The sequence below is a fragment of the Bombina bombina genome, chromosome 6, assembly GCF_027579735.1.
Source record: "Bombina bombina isolate aBomBom1 chromosome 6, aBomBom1.pri, whole genome shotgun sequence".
Taxonomy (NCBI): domain Eukaryota; kingdom Metazoa; phylum Chordata; class Amphibia; order Anura; family Bombinatoridae; genus Bombina; species Bombina bombina.
Window position 1 is genome coordinate 855,025,721 of NC_069504.1, and position 22,815 is coordinate 855,048,535.

A 22,815-nucleotide genomic window follows, 5' to 3' on the forward strand; every position below is an offset into this window, starting at 1 on the left:
GCTGATCTGAAGTAAGAAAAGAAATAAGTGAAATAGGATATAGAATTGCACAGTTGGAAGAAGATGCAGAACACACAGATAAACTCCTAGATCTTCAGTCCCAACAATCATCACATCACTCAACCTTAATTACTCAATTACAGGACCAGGTGGAGTACCTGGATAATAGGGGGAGGCGCCAGAACATCAGAATCAGGGGTGTCACTAAGTATATCAAATCTCCAGAGCTTCTTTCCTATTTACAGTCTTTATGTAACAAACTCATGGATAACACTGATGCAGTTGAGTATCTGCTTGGCCGCTACCATAGGGCACTGAGACCACCTCTGAAAGACACAGCTCCCCGAGGGACATAATTATAAAGTTCTAGAGCTTCAGGGATAAAGAAAATATCCTCACAGCGGCACGAAAGAAATCACCATCACATAATGGCTGTGCCCTCCAATTCTACGCAGATCTTAATCAATTGACACTAACTAAAAGACGGGAAACCAGATATCTTACTCTATACCTCAGGGATCTCGTAATTCCTTATAGATAGGGTTTCCTCTTCTGCCTTAAGGTGATCAAAGACAACACGACAGCACTATATAGATCAGCAGAGGACTTGGAAGACTTCTGCACTTTGTTAAAGATCCCACAGCCTAGCCTCCCTTCCCTAAAGGAAGCTCCCAAAGATCAGCGCATACCAAGACAGCAAAGACAAGAATGGATACCAGTCCACCACGGAAAAAAGAACAGGCCCTCCACAAGGATCCCTGAGAACCAAGGAGCAGTTACCTGAACAAAATGACTACCTAACGCTAAGTGACCCACATTTACTACTTTTGTGCTGCGCCACGGTGTCGGGTGGCCTGTATAAGAGAATGCGGGTCCTTTTAGTAATCACCTGTGGCCACGCTTCTCCCTCTATATACTGTATAAGGCAGAATGTCTAATTTCTTATTTGTGTTATTTGCATTGTGGATGCTATCCATAAATACTGACAAAATGTTAGAAAGTTTACCTCATGTAGATGTTCCAGGACTACACATCCCAAAGTCTAATGTCCTATTGCCGACCTGCTACCATAAGTTGTAGCAACTACTTACACCCCCCTCATTTATTTAGAAGCATAATATGTTTCATGTTCATGTTTATAGGTTGTTTTTTGTATGTTGTTATGTTAATACCTGCTTTCTACCATTCCAGATATACTGCTTTCAAACTGCCTCCATCGAAACTCATCCTCCCCCTTTCCCATCCCTGGTCTGGTCGGATCTGCATGAGCCACATAATGACCCACCCTCAGGTAACAGATTCAACTGCTCCAGGACATTGTCACTCCACCAACCAATCCTTACGGGGACATCATAGACCCTACACCCTACACTACCCCCACTCCATTGGTACTCTAAAATGGCCCCTATAGTGAGACAGAATTCTCCCCGCATGGGGATACGCACCATCAAAATTGTTTCTCAGAATGCAAGAGGCCTGAACTCACCCACAAAAAGATCAATCGCTCTCTCTCTTGTTTTAAGAAAGCCAAAGCGGGCGTGGTCTTTGTACAGGAGACTCACTTTCCAAGGGGAAAATCGCCTAAATTTTCAAATAGGGACTTCCCCACTGCATATTTTGCATCACACACTGGTAAACTTGGAGGGGTGGGAATCATGTTTGATAGATCACTACCGTTTCAATTATCCAGTATGGAAGCGGACTCGGGAGGCAGATGGCTTATCCTTACGGGCCTCCTTTATAATCGTCCAATTACTTTAGCTAATATTTATGCCCCAAACTCCAAACAAGCACAATATTTCAGGAAGGTTACGCATAAGATTCTCCATGTCCAAAAAGGCTCCCTAATTGTAGCAGGAGATCTGAATGTAGCACTTGAAACAGATATCAACTGCTCCTTAGGCGAGGCAGTGTACCCTTTAAAACTTTACAGGACATTAGAGTTTCCACACATAAGCTTACACTGGTAGATGTGTGGCGAGCAAAACACCCGAGTCATCGGAATTACACTTTTTTCTCTAACCCACATAGGTGCTACTCGAGGGTGCGCATTGATTACATAGGTGCACATTGATTACATTTTCACGGACCAAATCACCTATAGCCTAGTAGGGGACGCTGACATAGAGCCTAATAGCTGGTCGGACCATGGCATGGTGTCATCCACCCTGAATTGGTCAGACAAACCTTTATCCCCCTATGTGTGGAGGCTTGATGAATCCTTACTAAAAAACCCTGTGTTCTCTGCGCAAGTGGCGGAAATACTAAAAGTATACTTTGAACTTAACAATACACCGGGTGTTTCACCGCACACCTTATGGGAGGCCCACAAATGTGTAGTCAGGGGTAAAATGATAAAATATAAAGCACGCTTAACAAAACAGTATCGTGAGTCCTACAGGTCCATGATGCAGAGCATTTGTAACATAGAAATGAAACACAAAACGTCCCCACAAGATAAAGTTTTAGCTGATAAATTGAGACAGGCGAGAAATCAATTAAATAGATTAATATATAAAGAGGCACAAACAAAGGCACTCTATCTTAAAAAAATGTATCTAGCCAATTCAAATAAAATAGGGCCTTCCCTAGCAAGAACCCTCAAAGAACAAAAACTTAGTTCTTACATACACAGTTTAATTGATTCTACAGGGCATCAGGCTATTAGCAGCCACCAAATTGTGGACCAATTTAGGTCATTCTATAGTAATCTATAAAACTTACTGAGCCCTCCGCTGGTAGCATCCCCTCAGGCGCGGAAACAGTACATTGCAGAGGCTGGCTTGCCGGTCCTCTCCACAGAGTTATCTAGGGCATTAGATGCTCCAATTACAACCCAAGAAGTACTCTTGGCAATAAAATCGCTCCCTCCATGCAAAAGCCCAGAACCTGATGGGTTTACCAATATTTATTACAAACAATATAGATAATTATTAGCCCCACATCTAACCTCAATGTTTGCAACAATAGATAATACAGAACCATGGTCTAAGAGCACCTTAGAAGCCCATATCATAGTTCTACCAAAGGCGGATAGAGACCCCCAAAAAGTAGAAAATGACAGACCCATCTCGCTGCTTAACTCCGATATTAAATTATATGCAAAAATTTTAGCAATGCGTCTAAATACAATCCTCCCCCAAATTATTCATGTTGACCAAACAAGGTTCATTCCTGGGAGGGAAGCACCCGATAACACCATCAGGGTTATTCAATTAATGGAACAGGCCAGCCGGTCGAATATATCATCGATTTTAATATCAACAGATGCTGAAAAAGCTTTAGACCGGCTGGACTGGAAATTCCTTCATTCCTGCTTATCTGCCTTTGGTATAGGGGATATCATGACCCGCAGAATTCTTAGCCTATACACCCAACCTTCAGCAAGAGTTAAAGCCAATGGTACACTTTCAGATAGCTTTGGGATAGGAAATGGTACAAGGCAGGGATGCCCCTTGTCTCCGCTCCTCTTCGCAATCTTAATGGAGGTTCTGGCCTCACATATTAGAAACAATCCCAAAATCATGGGAATCGAACTAGGTCCCAACACATATAAAGTAACACTCTATGCGGATGACGTTCTAATTCTCCTAACCTTCCCAAACACCTCACTTACTTACCTACTAGAGTTTGACAGATTTAGCGCCCACTCTAACTTTCTTATCAATGCACAAAAATCAGAGATTCTAAATATCAATATGAAAAAGCAACAATTTGAAACTTCCCTTACAGATTAAATTCTGATAAACTTAAATACCTTGGAGTCTACCTTGCATCAACCAGTAGTAAATTGTTCAAACATAATTATATACCCATTATGAACAGACTTAAAAGAGAGCTCGACACTTGGCAAAATAAACCACTCTCCTGGTGGGGTTGTATACAAGCGGTTAAGATGACTGCCCTCCCGCAGATACTTTATATATTGCAGATGGTCCCGACACCCCTACCGAATACATACATTCATCAAGTACAATCGATGAGGTAGCATGGGGTAGCATCAAACCGCGTATTAGTAAAAAGTTATACTGTCCCACAGGTGGACTGGGGGTACCCTCAGTGATGCTATATTATCGGGCCGTAGTAATGCAGAGGGTAATCGAGTGGCACGATCGGACAAATACTAAGGCGTGGGCATCCATTGATTCCTTCCTCTTAAACTCACCTAACATAGGCCCCCTTAGCTGGATTAAACACTCGGCCAGGCGACTCCTCGCAAAAACATCCCTACTATATGCCCACCTCTTTAAAACTTGGGACATAATCCGAGCTAAAACAAGGGGAATCTCTTCCCCCATCTCCCCAATGACACTAATCTCATACAATGCTGAGTTCACGGGAGGCTGCTAGCAGAGAAATCTTACCCTAGGGGCATAGAAAACACAATACCATTTGACAACTTGGTCTCTAATCACACACTAAAAACACACTCACAAATGTCAGAAGTTGCAGGGGGGAGTTTCTCCTCGTGGCTTAAACATGCCCAACTGACACATCTGCTAAAAATCTCACCCCATAAAGACAGTCTACTCAGGGAGTTGACACACTTTGAGAAACTATGCTTATCGGGCACATCACCCCGCGGTTCCCTATCATTAGCAAAAAAAATGTTAGATACTGCCCTTGTACCACCCTCCCCCTCCTATAGGCTGCACTGGCAAACGGAATTGAGGATGGAGATTTCTGACGAGCAGTGGCAGAACGTCCTCCTTCACACTTCCAAATCCTCGTCCCTACCTAGAATTCTAGAATTAAATCACAAGGTCCTATTCCGCTGGTACCTTACGCCCGAAAGAATTAAACAAATTTACCCGGGAGCAGGCACCACCTGCTGCAGAGGGTGCAGGGCCGTCGGAACGATGTTACATATATGGTGGCAATGCCACCTGCTACTCCCTTTCTGGAAGAGAGTGGAAGTATTCTTCACGGAACTAATGGGAACAACATATAGGTTATCACCCCTTACCGCACTCCTAAATTATAAACGGGACAAAGTTTGCAAAATTAGATGGAAATTACTACAAATTATCCTAAACAGCGCAAAGGCACTTATTGCCCGGAAATGGAAATCTGCAGGTGTTCCTACGATACAGGAGTGGACCCTCTATACCTCAGAGCTTCTGTCAATGGAAGAATATTCCTTTTATAGAAACGGCAATCTGGCCTTCTTTCGTGAAGTCCAGTTTTATTGGGAGTCCCTGCTCCACACCCCAAGGTACGTTGGGTTGGCAGTTAACACAGCTTTCCTAAGGGTGTCTACCACTGCCTCTACTTTCTGCAAATGAGAGTCCCAGTCTGTGCTATGGATTATGACATCATCCAAGTATGCAGTGGCATAGTGCACATGTGATCTTAATAATGTATCCATGAGCCTCTGAAAAGTGGCTGGAGCTCCATGGAGACCAAAGGGTATCACCTTATATTGAAATAAACCATCTGGGGTTACAAGGGCAGTTTTCTCTCGGGCATGCTTAGTGAGGAGTATCTGCCAATACCCTTTTGTTAAATCGAATGTGGAAAGAAATCAGGCCTTAAAAAATTCAAGCATTTTCCTAACCTCTGCTCGTACAGCCTTCCTTTTTGCCTCAGGAAATCCTGTATGGTTTTAATTTAAGGGTTACTCCAGGCTTAGTAATAATATCATGGGCAATTTCTTGTGTTCTGTCTGGCATAGGCGAGAAAACATCCTTATTCCTCTCCACCATTTCCTTAACTTCCTTTACTTGTTCAGGTGTTAGCTCTGGGGAAATAGTTACTACTTGTTCTGAGACTTGAGGCTCAGCGCCGGTATTATCTAACTGGGCTAGTAATGCTTCTCTATCCCTCCAAGGCTTAAGAAGATTTATGTGGAATATTTGCTCTTTCCTACGACGGTCAGGCTGACTAACTTTATAATTCACAGGGCTTACCTTTTCTATAATTTCATAAGGTCCCTGCCAATGAGCTAAAAGCTTACTTTCAGCTGTAGGAACTAAAACCAGTACCCTGTCACCCTGTTTAAATTACCTTACAGTAGCACTCATCATAATAAAATTTTTGAGCATCCTGAGCTTTTCCCATATATTGGCAAACCAGGGGAAAAACATGAGCCATTTTCTCTATAACGAGCTTCATAGATTTAGATGTTTCAATTGCACTGCAGCCGTTTTCACTGACTGACAGCTGTGTGAGACCGGCTTGTCAGTGCTCAGTGATTATTAGGCAATAGCTCTCTCTGGATCTAAGTTAGCTCTCTCTGGATGTCTTAGATTTTGTAAGAATAATAATTTATATGCTATTTTCCTTAGAAAAGGTATAAAAAATACTTTCTCTTCAAAAAAATTTTTTCAGGGGACTTTGATTGCATCGCTTTTTTTCATTGATGTTACATATTTGAAAACATTACTCTAAATTTTTTTTGCATATTTTTATTTTTATTTTGCAATTTTCTCATTGATTCATTTACAAAATGATGCAATTATTATAAAAATGTACTAATTTTTTTTTCTGAACTTGACAGGGGTATATAGGGGATAGGGGTATATAGGGGTATAGAGGGAGAGTGGTAGGGATAGAGGTATAGGGTTAGTGATACAGTGGTAGGGATTTTATTTCCTTTTTTATAAATATGTTTACCTCAGAAAATTTATCTAAAATTACCTCACTACAAATATATTACTAAATATTTTTTTCAAAAAAATCTTGATAGGGGGATAGATGGATTGGGGGATAGATAGAGTGATAGGGCTATAGAGGGGATAGGGCTATAGAGGGGACAGGGTTATAGAGGGGATATGGCTATAGAGGGATAGGGGTATAGAGGGTTAGGAGTATAGGGGTATAGAGGGAATAGGGGTATAGAGGGGATAGGGGTATAGAGGGGATGGGGTATAGAGGAATAGGGGTATAGATGGGATAGGGGTATAGAGGAATAGGGATATAGAGGTAATAGGGTTATATAGGGATAGGGGTATAGATGGTATAGGGATATAGATTGTATTTGGGTATAGATGGTATAGAGGGATAGGGGTATAGAGGGATAGGGGTATAGCTGGATATGGTGTACATAGGGATATGGATAGAGGTTATAAGGGTATAGAAGGGTAGTGGTATAGAGGGTATAGGTGTATAGAGTGATAGGGATATAGAGAGATAGGGGTACAGAGGGATAGGGGTACAGATGGATAGGGGTATAGAGGGATAGGGGTATAGAGGGGATAGGGATATAGAGGGATAGGGGTATATAGGGGTGTAGAGGGAGAGTGGTAGGGATAGAGGTATAGGGTTAGTGATACAGTGGTATGGATTTTATTTCCTTTTTTATAAATATATTTACCTCAGAAAATGTATCTAAAATTACCTCACTACAAATATATTACTAAATATTTTTTTTTTTTAAATCTTGGTAGGGGGATAGATGGATTGGGGGATAGATAGAGTGTTAGAGGGATAGGGCTATAGAGGGGATAGGGCTATAAAGGGGACAGGGTTATAGAGGGGATAGGGCTATAGAGGGATAGGGGTATAGAGGGTTAGGAGTATAGGGGTATAGAGGGGATAGGGGTATAAAGGGTATAGGGGTATAGATGGTATAGGGATAGGGGTATAGAGGAATAGGGATATAGAGGTAATAGGGGTATAGATGATATAGGGGTATAGATGATATAGGGGTATAGATGGTATAGGGGTATAGATGGTATAGGGGTATAGATTGTATTTGGGTAGAGGGATAGGGGTATAGATGGTATAGAGGGATAGGGGTATAGAGGTTATAGGGGTATAGGGGTATAGCTGGATATGGGGTACAGAAGGATATGCATAGAGGTTATAAGGGTATAGAGGGCTAGTGGTATAGATGGTATAGGGGTATATAGGGGATAGGGGTATATAGGGGTGTAGAGGGAGAGTGGTAGGGATAGAAGTATAGGGTTAGTGATACAGTGGTAGGGATTTTATTTCCTTTTTTTATAAATATTATATTTACCTCAGAAAATGTATCTAAAATTACCTCACTACAAATATATTACTAAATATTTTTTTAAAAAAAATCTTGATAGGGGGATAGATGGATTGGGGGATAAGGGGATAGATAGAGGGATAGGGCTATAGAGGGGATAGGGCTATAAAGGGGACAGGGTTATAGAGGGGATAGGGCTATAGATGGATAGGGGTATAGAGGGTTAGGAGTATAGGGGTATAGAGGGTATAGGGGTATAAAGGGTATAGGGGTATAGATGGTATAGGGGTATAGGGATAGGGGTATAGAGGAATAGGGATATAGAGGTAATAGGGTTATATAGGGATATAGATGGTATAGGGGTATAGATGGTATAGGGGTATAGATTGTATTTGGGTAGAGGGGTAGAGGGATAGGGGTATAGATGGTATAGAGGGATAGGGTTATAGAGGTTATAGGGGTATCGAGGGATAGGGGTATAGCTGGATATGGGGTACAGAGGGATATGGATAGAGGTTATAAGGGTATAGAGGGATAGTGGTATAGATGGTATAGGGGTATAAAGGGTATAGTGGTATAGAGGGTATAGGTGTATAGAGGGATATGGTTACAGAGGGATAGGGGTACAGAGGGATAGGGGTACAGAGGGATAGGGGTATAGAGGGATAGGGGTATAGAGGGATAGGGGTATAGAGGGTTAGGGGTATAGAGGGTTAGGAGTATAGAGGTATAGGGGTATAGAGGGGATAGGGATATAGAGGGATAGGGTATTGATGGTATAGGGGTATATAGGGGTGTAGAGGGAGAGTGGTAGGGATAGAGGTATAGGGTTAGTGATACAGTGGTAGGGATTTTATTTCCTTTTTTTATAAATATTATATTTACCTCAGAAAATGTATCTAAAATTACCTCACTACAAATATATTACTAAATATTTAAAAAAAAAATCTTGATAGGGGGATAGATGGATTGGGGGATAGGGGGATAGATAGAGGGTTAGAGGGATAGGGCTATAGAGGGGATAGGGCTATAGAGGGGATAGGGGTATAGAGGGATAGGGGTATATAGGGGTGTAGAGGGAGAGTGGTAGGGATAGAGGTATAGGGTTAGTGATACAGTGGTATGGATTTTATTTCCTTTTTTATAAATATTATATTTACCTCAAAAAATGTATCTAAAATTACCTCACTACAAATATATTACTAAATATTTTTTTAAAAAAAATCTTGGTAGGGGGATAGATGGATTGGGGGATAGGGGGATAGATAGAGTGTTAGAGGGATAGGGCTATAGAGGGGATAGTGCTATAAAGGGGACAGGGTTATAGAGGGGATAGGGCTATAGAGGGATAGGGGTATAGAGGGTTAGGAGTATAGGGGTATAGAGGGGATAGGGGTATAAAGGGTATAGGGGTATAGATGGTATATGGATAGGGGTATAGAGGAATAGGGATATAGAGGTAATAGGGTTATATAGGGATAGGGGTATAGCTGGATAGGGGTATAGATGATATAGGGGTATAGATGGTATAGGGGTATAGATGGTATAGGGGTATAGATGGTATAGGGGTATAGATGGTATAGGGGTATAGATTGTATTTGGGTATAGGGGTAGAGGGATAGGGGTATAGATGGTATAGAGGGATAGGGGTATAGAGGGATAGGGATATAGAGGTAATAGGGTTATATAGGGATATAGATGGTATAGGGGTATAGATGGTATAGGGGTATAGATTGTATTTGGGTAGAGGGATAGGGGTATAGATGGTATAGAGGGATAGGGTTATAGAGGTTATAGGGGTATAGAGGGATAGGGGTATAGCTGGATATGGGTTATAGAAGGATATGCATAGAGGTTATAAGGGTATAGAGGGCTAGTGGTATAGATGGTATAGGGGTATATAGGGGATAGGGGTATATAGGGGTGTAGAGGGAGAGTGGTAGGGATAGAAGTATAGGGTTAGTGATACAGTGGTATGGATTTTATTTCCTTTTTTTTTATAAATATTATATTTACCTCAGAAAATGTATCTAAAATTACCTCACTACAAATATATTACTAAATAAATTTAAAAAAAAATCTTGATAGGGGGATAGATGGATTGGGGGATAAGGGGATAGATAGAGGGATAGGGCTATAGAGGGGATAGGGCTATAAAGGGGACAGGGTTATAGAGGGGATAGGGCTATAGATGGATAGGGGTATAGAGGGTTAGGAGTATAGGGGGATAGGGGTATAGGGGTATAAAGGGTATAGGGGTATAGATGGTATAGGGGTATAGGGATAGGGGTATAGAGGAATAGGGATATAGAGGTAATAGGGTTATATAGGGATATAGATGGTATAGGGGTATAGATGGTATAGGGGTATAGATTGTATTTGGGTAGAGGGATAGGGGTATAGATGGTATAGAGGGATAGGGTTATAGAGGTTATAGGGGTATAGAGGGATAGGGGTATAGCTGGATATGGGGTACAGAGGGATATGGATAGAGGTTATAAGGGTATAGAGGGATAGTGGTATAGATGGTATAGGGGTATAAAGGGTATAGAGGGTATAGGTGTATAGAGGGATAGGGTTACAGAGGGATAGGGGTACAGAGGGATAGGGGTACAGAGGGATAGGGGTATAGAGGGATAGGGGTATAGAGGGATAGGGGTATAGAGGGTTAGGGGTATAGAGGGTTAGGAGTATAGGGGTATAGAGGGGATAGGGATATAGAGGGATAGGGTATTGATGGTATAGGGGTGTAGAGGGAGAGTGGTAGGGATAGAGGTATAGGGTTAGTGATACAGTGGTAGGGATTTTATTTCCTTTTTTTATAAATATTATATTTACCTCAGAAAATGTATCTAAAATTACCTCACTACAGATATATTACTAAATATTTAAAAAAAAAATCTTGATAGGGGGATAGATGGATTGGGGGATAGATAGAGGGTTAGAGGGATAGGGCTATAGAGGGGATAGGGGTATAGAGGAATAGGGATATAGAGGTAATAGGGTTATATAGGGATAGGGGTATAGCTGGATAGGGGTATAGATGGTATAGGGGTATAGATTGTATTTGGGTATAGGGGTAGAGGGATAGGGGTATAGATGGTATAGAGGGATAGGGGTATAGAGGTTATAGGGGTATAGAGGGATAGGGGCATAGCTGGATATGGGGTACAGAGGGATATGGATAGAGGTTATAAGGGTATAGAGGCATAGTGGTATAGAGGGATGATGGTATAGGGGTATAAAGGGTATAGTGGTATAAGGGGTATAGGTGTATAGAGGGATAGGGATATAGAGGGATATGGGTACAGAGGGATAGGGTTACAGAGGGATAGGGGTATAGAGGGATAGGGGTATAGAGGGATAGGAGTATAGAGGGATAGGGGTATAGAGGGGATAGGGATATAGAGGTATAGGGGTATAGATGGTATAGGGGTGTAGAGGGAGAGTGGTAAGGATAGAGGTATAGGGTTAGTGATACAGTGGTAGGGATTTTATTTCCTTTTTTATAAATATTATATTTACCTCAGAAAAAAATCTTGATGGGGGATAGATGGATTGGGGATGGGGGGATAGATAGAGGGTTAGAGGGATAGGGCTATAGAGGGATAGGGGTATAGAGGGTTAGAGGTATAGGGGTATAGAGGGGATATGGGTGTAGAGGGGTATAGAGGGGATAGGGGTATAGATGGTATAGGGGTATAGAGGGATAGGGGGATAGAGGAATAGGGATATAGAGGGAATAGGGTTATATAGTGATAGGGGTATAACTGGATAGGGGTACAGAGGGATAGGGATATAGAGGGATAGGAGTATAGATGGTATGGAGATATGGTTAAAAAAAACAATATTTTCTTTTTAAAATTAATTATTTTAATGGAATCTCTTTCAGGGGACTTTGATTGCTTCGTTCTTCAGTTTTATTTATGTGGTATACACATATTATAATACGTTACAACAAATAAATATTCCATATAAATTTAAGGTATCATTTTGCTATTGCTCTTTGATTTTTTTTTCTTGATCTCCATTGTACACTGTGTGCAGAATTATTAGGCAAATGAGTATTTTGACCACATCATCCTCTTTATGCATGTTGTCTTACTCCAAGCTGTATAGGCTCGAAAGCCTACTACCAATTAAGCATATTAAGTGATGTGCATCTCTGTAATGAGAAGGGGTGTGGTCTAATGACATCCACACCCTATATCAGGTGTGCATAATTATTAGGCAACTTCCTTTCCTTTGGCAAAATGGGTCAAAAGAAGGACTTGACAGGCTCAGAAAAGTCAAAAATAGTGAGATATCTTGCAGAGGGATGCAGCACTCTTAAAATTGCAAAGCTTCTGAAGCGTGATCATCGAACAATCAAGCGTTTCATTCAAAATAGTCAACAGGGTCGCAAGAAGTGTGTGGAAAAACCAAGGCGCAAAATAACTGCCCATGAACTGAGAAAAGTCAAGCGTGCAGCTGCCAAGATGCCACTTGCCACCAGTTTGGCCATATTTCAGAGCTGCAACATCACTGGAGTGCCCAAAAGCACAAGGTGTGCAATACTCAGAGACATGGCCAAGGTAAGAAAGGCTGAAAGACGACCACCACTGAACAAGACACACAAGCTGAAGCATCAAGACTGGGCCAAGAAATATCTCAAGACTGATTTTTCTAAGGTTTTATGGACTGATGAAATGAGAGTGAGTCTTGATGGGCCAGATGGATGGGCCCGTGGCTGGATTGGTAAAGGGCAGAGAGCTCCAGTCCGACTCAGATGCCACAAGGTGGAGGTGGAGTACTGGTTTGGGCTGGTATCATCAAAGATGAGCTTGTGGGGCCTTTTCGGGTTGAGGATGGAGTCAAGCTCAACTCCTAGTCCTACTGCCAGTTTCTGGAAGACACCTTCTTCAAGCAGTGGTACAGGAAGAAGTCTGCATCCTTCAAGAAAAACATGATTTTCATGCAGGACAATGCTCCATCACACGCGTCCAAGTACTCCACAGCGTGGCTGGCAAGAAAGGGTATAAAAGAAGAAAATCTAATGACATGGCCTCCTTGTTCACCTGATCTGAACCCCATTGAGAACCTGTGGTCCATCATCAAATGTGAGATTTACAAGGAGGGAGAACAGTATACCTCTCTGAACAGTGTCTGGGAGGCTGTGGTTGCTGCTGCACGCAATGTTGATGGTGAACAGATCAAAACACTGACAGAATCCATGGATGGCAGGCTTTTGAGTGTCCTTGCAAAGAAAGTTGGCTATATTGGTCACTGATTTGTTTTTGTTTTGTTTTTGAATGTCAGAAATGTATATTTGTGAATGTTGAGATGTTATATTGGTTTCACTGGTAAAAATAAATAATTGAAATGGGTATATATTTGTTTTTTGTTAAGTTGCCTAATAATTATGCACAGTAATAGTCACCTGCACACACAGATATCCCCCTAAAATAGCTATAACTAAAAACAAACTAAAAACTACTTCCAAAACTATTCAGCTTTGATATTAATGAGTTTTTTGGGTTCATTGAGAACATGGTTGTTGTTCAATAATAAAATTAATCCTCAAAAATACAACTTGCCTAATAATTCTGCACTCCCTGTATTTCCTTTGTCATAATTCAAAATAAATAATAAAGAAGGATGGGGTATAGGGGGAATAGGGGTTAAGAGGGAATAGGGATAGCGGTATAGAGGGTATAGGGATAGTGAGATAGAGGGTATAGTGGTATAGAGTGATAGGGGTATAGAGGGGATAGAGGTATAGAGGGGATAGGGGTATAGAGGGGATAGGGGTATAGCGGGATAGGGGGATAGATGGTATAGGGGTATAGAGGGGATAGGGCTATAGAGTGATAGTTTTATAGATGGATAGCAGTATAGATGGTATAGGGGTATAGATGGTATAGGGGTAGAGGGATAGGGGTATGGATGGTATAGGGGTATAGAGTGAATAGGGTTATAGGGATAGGGGTATAGAGGGTATATGGGTATACGGATAGTGAGATAGAGGGATAGGGGTATAGAGGGATATGGGTATAGAGGGATATGGGTATAGAGGGGATAGGGGTATAGAGGGGATAGGAGTATAGAGGGAATAGAGTTATAGGGATAGGGGTATAGAGGAATAGGGATATAGAGGGAATAGGGTTATATAGGGATGGGGGTATAACTGGATAGGGGTACTAAGGGATATAGAGGGATAGGAGTATAGATGGTATGGGGATATGGTTAAATAAATAATATTTTCTTTTTAAAATTATTTATTTTGTATCCCTCTGTAGGGGTACAGAGGGATAGGGATGTAGAGGGATAGGATTAAAAACAATTAAATTATGCAATGTTTATTTAATTTAAAACTGTTTAACATCCAAACTTACATATTTAAAGGGACATAATACTCATATGCTAAATCACTTGAAACTGATGCAGTATAACTGTAAAAAGCTGACAGGAAAATATCACCTGAGCATCTCTATGTAAAAAAGGAAGATATTTTACCTCACAATTTCCTCAGCTCAGCAGAGTAAGTTCTGTGTAAAAAGTTATACTCAGCTGCTCCCAGCTGCAGGTAAACAAATTTAAAAAAATGAAGAAATGAACAGCAGCCAATCAGCATCAGCAGTGCTTAGGTCATGAACTCTTACTGTGATCTCATGAGATTTGACTTAACTCTCATGAGATTTCATAGTAAGCTTCCTTTACCTGATTGGTGAAATAATATGAGAGTGCACGATGCTAGTCCCTTCAGATGTCCCAGGACAAACACACTAAAATGCTGCTTAGAAATCCTTTACAATGGGAGGTGGCTACTGAGGAACTTTTGAGGTAAAATATCTTTCTTTTTTACATAGAGATGTTCAGGTGATATTTTCTGATCAGCTTTTTACAGCTATGCTGCATCACTTTCAAGTGTTTAAACATTTGGGTATTATGGCCCTTTAATAAATGATACATACTAATTACATACATAGACACAAACATATTTTTTTAGCTATTTTCTTTCAAATATAAACCTCAAATATATATCTTGAGCATTATTTTTTAGTAAATATTAATGATATATAGTGATCTTGCACATGAATAACATTCTTAAGTATATATAATTATTTAAAAAATTTTTTTTTAAAGAAAATGCATGATTTTTATAAATCAGGAAAGATAAATATTTCTTTGTATCTAATTTTAAACGTTTATTAATCAAATTTATATTTTTTTTTACAGGTTAATATTTAGAAGATTTTTTTAAAAAAGATTTTTAGAAAAAGTTTAAAATAGAAAGGGTAAGTTTATTTTTACAAAAATTACAATTATATAAATATATATATTTTATTTATAATAAGGAAATGTAAATTCATTAAAGTTTCAACCTTCAATTGAGCTTTTTTAACTAGAGTCTATTTATATTTCTATATAATCACTCTTAAAAAGAACTAGAAATCCAAGTCTACTCCTCAATTCATTTAAAAATTATATTTCCATCATATAGGAACCAAATATTTTATTAATTCTAATTTCAAATTTATTTTTGAAATGTAATATATCCCTTGGACAGGAGAGTTGTTTTTGACTATTTTAATATATCTGTGTTTATGTTTGAACTGTGACCTGGTCTATGTTGAAACATTTACAAATTTAAATATATATATATACACAACTAATTTTTAAAAAAGAGCTTTATTTTTTTCTTTTTTAAATACATATATAGATTTCTTTAATATAAGTGTTGAGAGTCCAAAATTATATTTCTACCACTAGAAGTCAAATTCTCCAAATCCCTCAAGACAACTGTAAAAGCACCTTCCACATTACTATTTAAAATTGTCCTTTTTGAACTATAATTACAATATGTAAAAAAGTTTCTTCAATTTGGAGAGCTCTTTTGGGGTTTTTGAAAGCTAAATGATTGGGATTATAAGAAGCAAGTTTGTAAATCAATGTTATTGAACTCTTAGCAATTTTAAAGACTCTTTATTATTTTCCTTTTTTCTTGCATTCAAGGTATCATTTTGCTATTTTCTCTTTGATTTTTTTTCTTGATCTCCATTGTATTTCCTTTGTCATAATTCAAAATAAATAATAAAGAAGGATAGGGGTATAGAGGGTATAGGGATAGTGAGATAGAGGGTATAGGGGTATAGAGTGATAGGGTTATTGAGGGATAGGGGTATAGAGGGGATAGGGGTATAGAGGGATAGGGGTATAGAGGGATAGGGGTATAGAGGGTATAAGGGTATAGAGGGATAGGGGTATAGAGGGATAGGGATATAGAGTGATAGGGGTATAGAGGGATAGGGATATAGAGGATAGGGATATAGAGGGATTGGGGTATAGAGTGATAGGGGTATAGAGTGATAGGGGTATAGAGGGGATAGGGGGATAGGAGTATAGAGGGAATAGAGTTATAGGGATAGGGTATAGAGGAATAGTGATATAGATTGAATAAGCTTATATAGGGATACGGATATAGCTGGGTAGGGGTACAGAGAGATAGGGATATAGAGGGATAGGAGTATAGATGGTATGGGGATGTGGTTAAAAAAATATTTTCTTTTTAAAATTATTTATTTTAATGGAATCTCTTTCAGGGGACTTTGATTGCTTCGTTCTTCAGTTTTATTGATGTGGTATACACATATTATAATACATTACAACAAATAAATATTCCATATAAATTCAAGGTATCATTTTGCTATTTTCTCTTTTTTCTTCTTGATCTCCATTGTATTTCCTTTGTCATAATTCAAAATAAATAATAAAGAAGGATAGGGGTATAGAGGGAATAGGTATAGGGGTATAGAGGGTATAGGGATAGTGAGATAGAGGGTATAGGGGTATAGAGTGATAGGGGTATAGAGGGGATAGGGGTATAGAGGGGATAGGGGTATAGAGGGGATAGGGGTATAGATGGATAGGGGTATAGAGGGATAGGGGTATAGAGGGGATAGGGGTATATAGGGGATAGGGGTATATAGAGGGATAGGGGTATATAGAGGGATAGGGGTATAGATGGGATAGGGGTATAGAGGGTATAGGGGTATAGAGGGTATAGGGGTATAGATGGTATAGGGGTATAGAAGGTATTGGGGTATAGAGTGATAGTCTTATAGCTGGTATAGGAGTATAGATGGTATAGGGGTATAGAGGGAATAGGGGTATAGAGGGAATAGGGTTATAGGGATAGGGGTATAGAGGGATAGAGGGTATATGGGTATAGGGATAGTGAGATATAGGGCATAATGGTATAGAGGGATAGGGGTATAGAGGGATAGGGGTATAGAGGATATAGGGGTATAGAGGGATAGGGGTATAGAGGGGAAAGGGGTATAGATGGTATAGGGGTATAGATAGTATAGGGGTATAGAGGGATAGGGATATAGAGGGGATAGGGGTATAGAGGGATAGGGGTATAGAGGGATAGGGGTATAAAGGGATAGGGGTATAGAGGGATAGGGGTATAGATTGATAGGGGTATATATTGATAGTGGTATAGGGGGATAGGAGTATAGAGGGAATAGAGTTGTAGGGATAGGGGTATAGAGGGATAGGGATATAGAGGGAATAGGGTTATATATATATATATATATATATATATATATATATATATATATATATATATATATTCATTCATAAAAATAAATCACCTTTATTCCATATGACATTTCTGGTTTTCACCCCCTTTATCAGACATAGGAAATAGTGACATATATTAATAAATATATATATATATATATATACGTATATACTAATATATATCAGCATATATATATATATTTTATATCACACATCACTTGTATTTTTATAAACTTTTATATTCTTTTCAAACATACATGAAGATTTAATCATTTTTTAAAATTTTTTTTTTTACAAAATATATACATCCATATGTACATATACAAACATAAATATTTGTATATTCATTTTAAAAATGATTTTTAAAAACAATTAAATTATGCAATGTTTATTTAATTTAAAACTGTTTAACATCCAAACTTACATATTTAATAAATTGTACATACTAATTACATACATAGACACAAAAATATTTTTTTAGCTATTTTCTTTGAAATATAAACCTCAAATATATATCTTGAGCATTATTTTTTAGTAAATATTATTGATATATAGTGATCTTGCACATGAATAACATTCTTAAGTATATATAATTATTTAAAAAATATATTTTTTAAAGAAAATGCATGATTTTTATAAATCAGGAAAGATAAATATTTCTTTGTATCTAATTTTAAAAGTTTATTAATCAAATTTATATGTGTCAGAACCTATAACTCCCGCTCAAGGGACGCCAAGTACATCTAGCACGTCCAATGCGTTTACTTTACAAGACATGGCGGCAGTTATGAATCATACCCTCACAGAGGTATTGTCCAAACTGCCAGGGTTACAAGGAAAGCGAGACAGCTCTGGGGCTAGAACAAATACAGAGCTCTCTGACGCTTTAGTAGCTATGTCTGATATACCCTCACAATGTGCAGAAGTTGAAGCAGGAGAGCTTCTATCTGTGGGTGACTTCTCTGATTCAGGGAAGGCGTTACTTCAGTCTGACTCTGAAATGACAGCATTTAAATTTAAGCTTGAACACCTCCGCGTGTTGCTCAGGGAGGTTTTAGCGACTCTGGATGACTGTGACACCATTGTAGTCCCAGAGAAATTGTGTAAAATGGACAAATACTTTGCAGTGCTTGTTTACACTGATGTTTTTCCAATCCCTAAGAGGTTTTCAGAAATTTTTACTAAGGAATGGGATAGACCAGGTGTGCCGTTCTCTCCCCCTCCTGCTTTTAAGAAAATGTTTCCTATAGATGCCGCTACACGGGACTTGTGGCAGACGATCCCTAAGGTGGAGGGAGCAGTCTCTACCCTAGCTAAGCGTACAACTATTCCTGTTGAGGACAGTTGTGCTTTCCTAGATCCTATGGATAAGAAATTAGAGGGGTTCCTTAAGAAAATCTTTATACAACAAGGTTTTATTCTCCAGCCTCTTGCATGCATTGCCCCAGTCACTGCTGCAGCGGCTTTCTGGTTCGAGTCTCTGGAGGAGGCTTTACAGGTAGAGACCCCGTTGGATGATATCCTTGCATGCTTAAAGCTCTTAAGTTAGCCAATTCTTTTATTTCTGATGCCGTTTTTCATTTAACCAAGCTAACGGCTAAAAATTCAGGTTTTGTAATTCAGGCACGTCGGGCACTATGGCTTAAATCCTGGTCAGCTGATGTCACTTCAAAGTCTAAACTTCTCAAGATCCCCTTCAAAGGGCAGACCCTATTTGGGCCTGGAATGAAGGAGATCATTTCTGATATTACTGGTGGAAAAGGCGACGCCCTTCCCCAGGATAGGTCCAACAAGTTAAGGACCAAACAGACTAATTTTCGTTCCTTTCGAAACTTCAAGAGTGGCGCAGCTTCATCTTCTTCTTCTACAAAACAAGAGGGAAATTTTGCCCAGTCCAAGTAAGTCTGGAGACCTAACCAGGCTTGGAACAAGGGGAAACAGGCCAAAAAGCCTGCTGTTGCCTCTAAGACAGCATGAAGGAGTAGCCCCCGATCCGGGACCGGATCTAGTGGGTGGCAGACTTTCTCTCTTCGCCCAGGCTTGGGCAAGAGACGTCCAGGATCCCTGGGCTCTGGAGATTGTTTCCCAGGGATATCTTCTGGATTTCAAAGCTTCATCTCCAAAGGGGAGATTTCATCTCTCACAATTATCTGCAAACCAGATAAAGAGAGAGGCATTCTTACATTGCGTTCAAGACCTACTAGTTATGGGAGTGATCCACCCAGTTCCAAAGGAGGAACAGGGGCAGGGCTTCTATTCAAATCTGTTTATAGTTCCCAAGAAAGAGGGATCTTTCAGACCAATCTTGGATCTCAAGATCCTAAACAAATTTCTCAGGGTCCCATCCTTCAAGATGGAGACTATTCGAAACATCCTACCTATGATCCAGGAGGGTCAATATATGACTACCGTGGATTTAAAGGATGCTTATCTACATATTCCGATACACAGGGATCATCATCAGTTTCTCAGGTTCGCCTTCCTAGACAGGCATTACCAGTTTGTGGCTCTTCCCTTCAGGTTAGCCACGGCACCAAGAATCTTTACGAAGGTTCTAGGGTCCCTTCTGGCGGTTCTAAGACCGCGGGTATAGCAGTAGCCCCTTACCTAGATGACATCCTGATACAGGCGTCAACTTTTCAAATCACCAGGTCCCATACGGACATTGTTCTGGCATTCCTAAGGTCTCACGGGTGGAAGGTGAACGAAGGAAAGAGTTCTCTCTCACCTCTCACAAGATTTTCCTTCCTAGGAACTCTGATAGATTCAGTAGAAATGAAGATTTATCTGACAGAGGTCAGGTTGTCAAAACTTCTAACTCCCTGCCGTGCTCTTTATTCCATTTCTCGTCTGTCAGTGGCTCAGTGTATGGAGGTAATCGGATTAATGGTAGCGGCAATGGACATAGTTCAGTTTGCCCGCCTACATCTCAGACCACTGCAACTTTGCATGCTCAATCAGTGGAATGGGGATTACACAGATTTGTCCCCTCTACTAAATCTGGATCAAGAGACCAGGGATTCTCTTCTCTGGTGGCTATCTCGGGTCCATCTGTCCAAGGGAATGAGTTTCCGCAGGCCAGAATGGACTATAGTAACAACAGATGCCAGCCTTCTGGGCTGGGGTGCAATCTGGAACTCCCTGAAGGCTCAGGGTTCGTGGACTCAGGAGGAGGCCCTCCTTCCGATAAACATTCTGGAACTAAGAGCGATATTCAATGCTCTTCAGGCTTGGCCTCAGCTAGCTGCGGTCAGGTTCATCAGATTTCATTCGGACAACATCACGACTGTAGCCTATATCAACCATCAGGGGGGAAAAAGGATCCCCCTGGCAATGTTGGAGGTTTCAAAGATAATTCTATGGGCAGAGGTTCACTCTTGGCATCTCTCAGCTATCCATATCCCAGGAGTAGAGAACTGGGAGGCGGATTTTCTAAGTCGGCAGACTTTTCATCCGGGGGAGTGGGAGCCCAGTTGATCCAACTTTGGGGCAAACCAGAACTGGATCTCATAGCGTCTCGTCAGAACTCCAAGCTTCCTTGTTACGGGTCCAGGTCCAGGGCTACTTTTGGGAGAAAGGTCTTGGCAGTGGTGCCTTCCGTTTAAGTTCCTGCCTTGTCCCTCCCTTCATCCGTGTCCTAAAGCTTTGGTATTGGTATCCCACAAGTAATGGATGAACCCGTGGACTGGATACACCTTTACAAGAGAAAACAAAATTTATGCTTACCTGATAAATTTATTTCTCTTGTGGTGTATCCAGTCCACGGCCCGCCCTGTCATTTTAAGGCAGGTGTTTTTTATTTTTAAACTACAGTCACCACTGCACCCTATAGTTTCTCATTATTTTCTTGCTTGTCTTCGGTCGAATGACTGGGGGTGGCAGTTAGGGGACGAGCTATATAGACAGCTCTGCTGTGGGTGATCCTCTTGCAGCTTCCTGTTGGGAAGGAGAATATCCCACAAGTAATGGATGAACCCGTGGACTGGATACACCACAAGAGAAATAAATTTATCAGGTAAGCATAAATTTTGTTTTCTTTAATACAGATATTTCAAAATACTTGTTTTTAAAAACATTCTTGTATTTTTATTTCCAATTTATCGTTACTAAATATATATTTGGTAACCATTTAATTTTTATGATGTACTATGACAAGTTTACATATTAAATAATAAAAAAATAAAAAATAAAGATTGCTTTAACTATATCATATATATATATATATATAATATATATATATATATATATATATATATATATATATATATATATATATATATATATATATATTTTAAATAATAATTGAAAAATATTATTTTGGTTTATAATATTATCCATTTTTTTATTTCATAGATGCCTAGTTGTTTTATTAAAGGTGGTACAACAAAACAGACTACCAGAAAAAAAAACGAAAATGTTGGAATGCATCTTTTTCCTAGGAGTCCGCAGAAAATTAATGTTTGGTTAAAAATAATGGTAAAAATATTCCAGATGTGGGTAGTTTTGTGCAGAAAATTCAAGTCGCTAAAAAAAAATTCTCATATAAGAGTATGTTCACTACATTTTACACCCGAATCTTATCAACAGGTTGGAACACAAATTTTTTTTTAAAAAAAATGCAATACCAACTTTACATTTAAATCAAGAACAAGTTAGTGTGTTTTCAAAAATGTTTAATATATCTGAAAATACATTGATTTCTTCGGATTTAAATGTAGAATCTAAAACAAATGAAAACAATTCACAAAATGTTAATCAATCAATAGTTTTAGCATCTGAATTGATGAAAGAATCAATAAGTTTATTCAAACATGACCATTCATATAATTCAAAAAATTTGAAATTAAAAAATGTCAGTACTTCAACAAATTCTTTAATTAAAAATAGAGATATTGGAGTATGGACAGGTAGCTATTCAGATTTTATGAACAAAATAAAAGGTTATGGGCAAATAGATGAAGAACAAATTATTAGTGACCTTGAAAACCCAAATTTTGATAACGTTGAAGAAATGTCAGAAACAGAAATAGATTCTGACAATGATAATCAACCATTAGAAATAATAAATAATTATGTTGAATCTTTACAAGAAAATGTATTTTCTCTGGAAAATACATTTGATTCTATTGATCAAATTAATGAAGAAATTAACGAGAGAAAAAGATCCAACATATATTCCAGATAGTTATTTTTCTATCAGTGACATCTCTATTGAAGAAGAAGATACTGAACAGGAATCATGTGTAAATGAACAAAAATATATAGTTTTTAAATCATGTTTACTTAAATTAATTAAACTAATAAAATGTCCA

The 22,815-nt window shown here is 39.2% G+C and overlaps 1 long non-coding RNA gene across 1 annotated transcript; it reads left to right on the plus strand.

Moving 5' to 3' along the window:
* The first annotated feature begins 855 nt into the window (after positions 1-855).
* LOC128662315 (uncharacterized) lies at positions 856-22,107 on the plus strand. The gene is made up of 2 exons (XR_008402747.1): positions 856-1,291; positions 21,857-22,107. It is a non-coding gene; the product is annotated as an uncharacterized LOC128662315 (long non-coding RNA).
* The last annotated feature ends 708 nt before the right edge of the window (positions 22,108-22,815 follow it).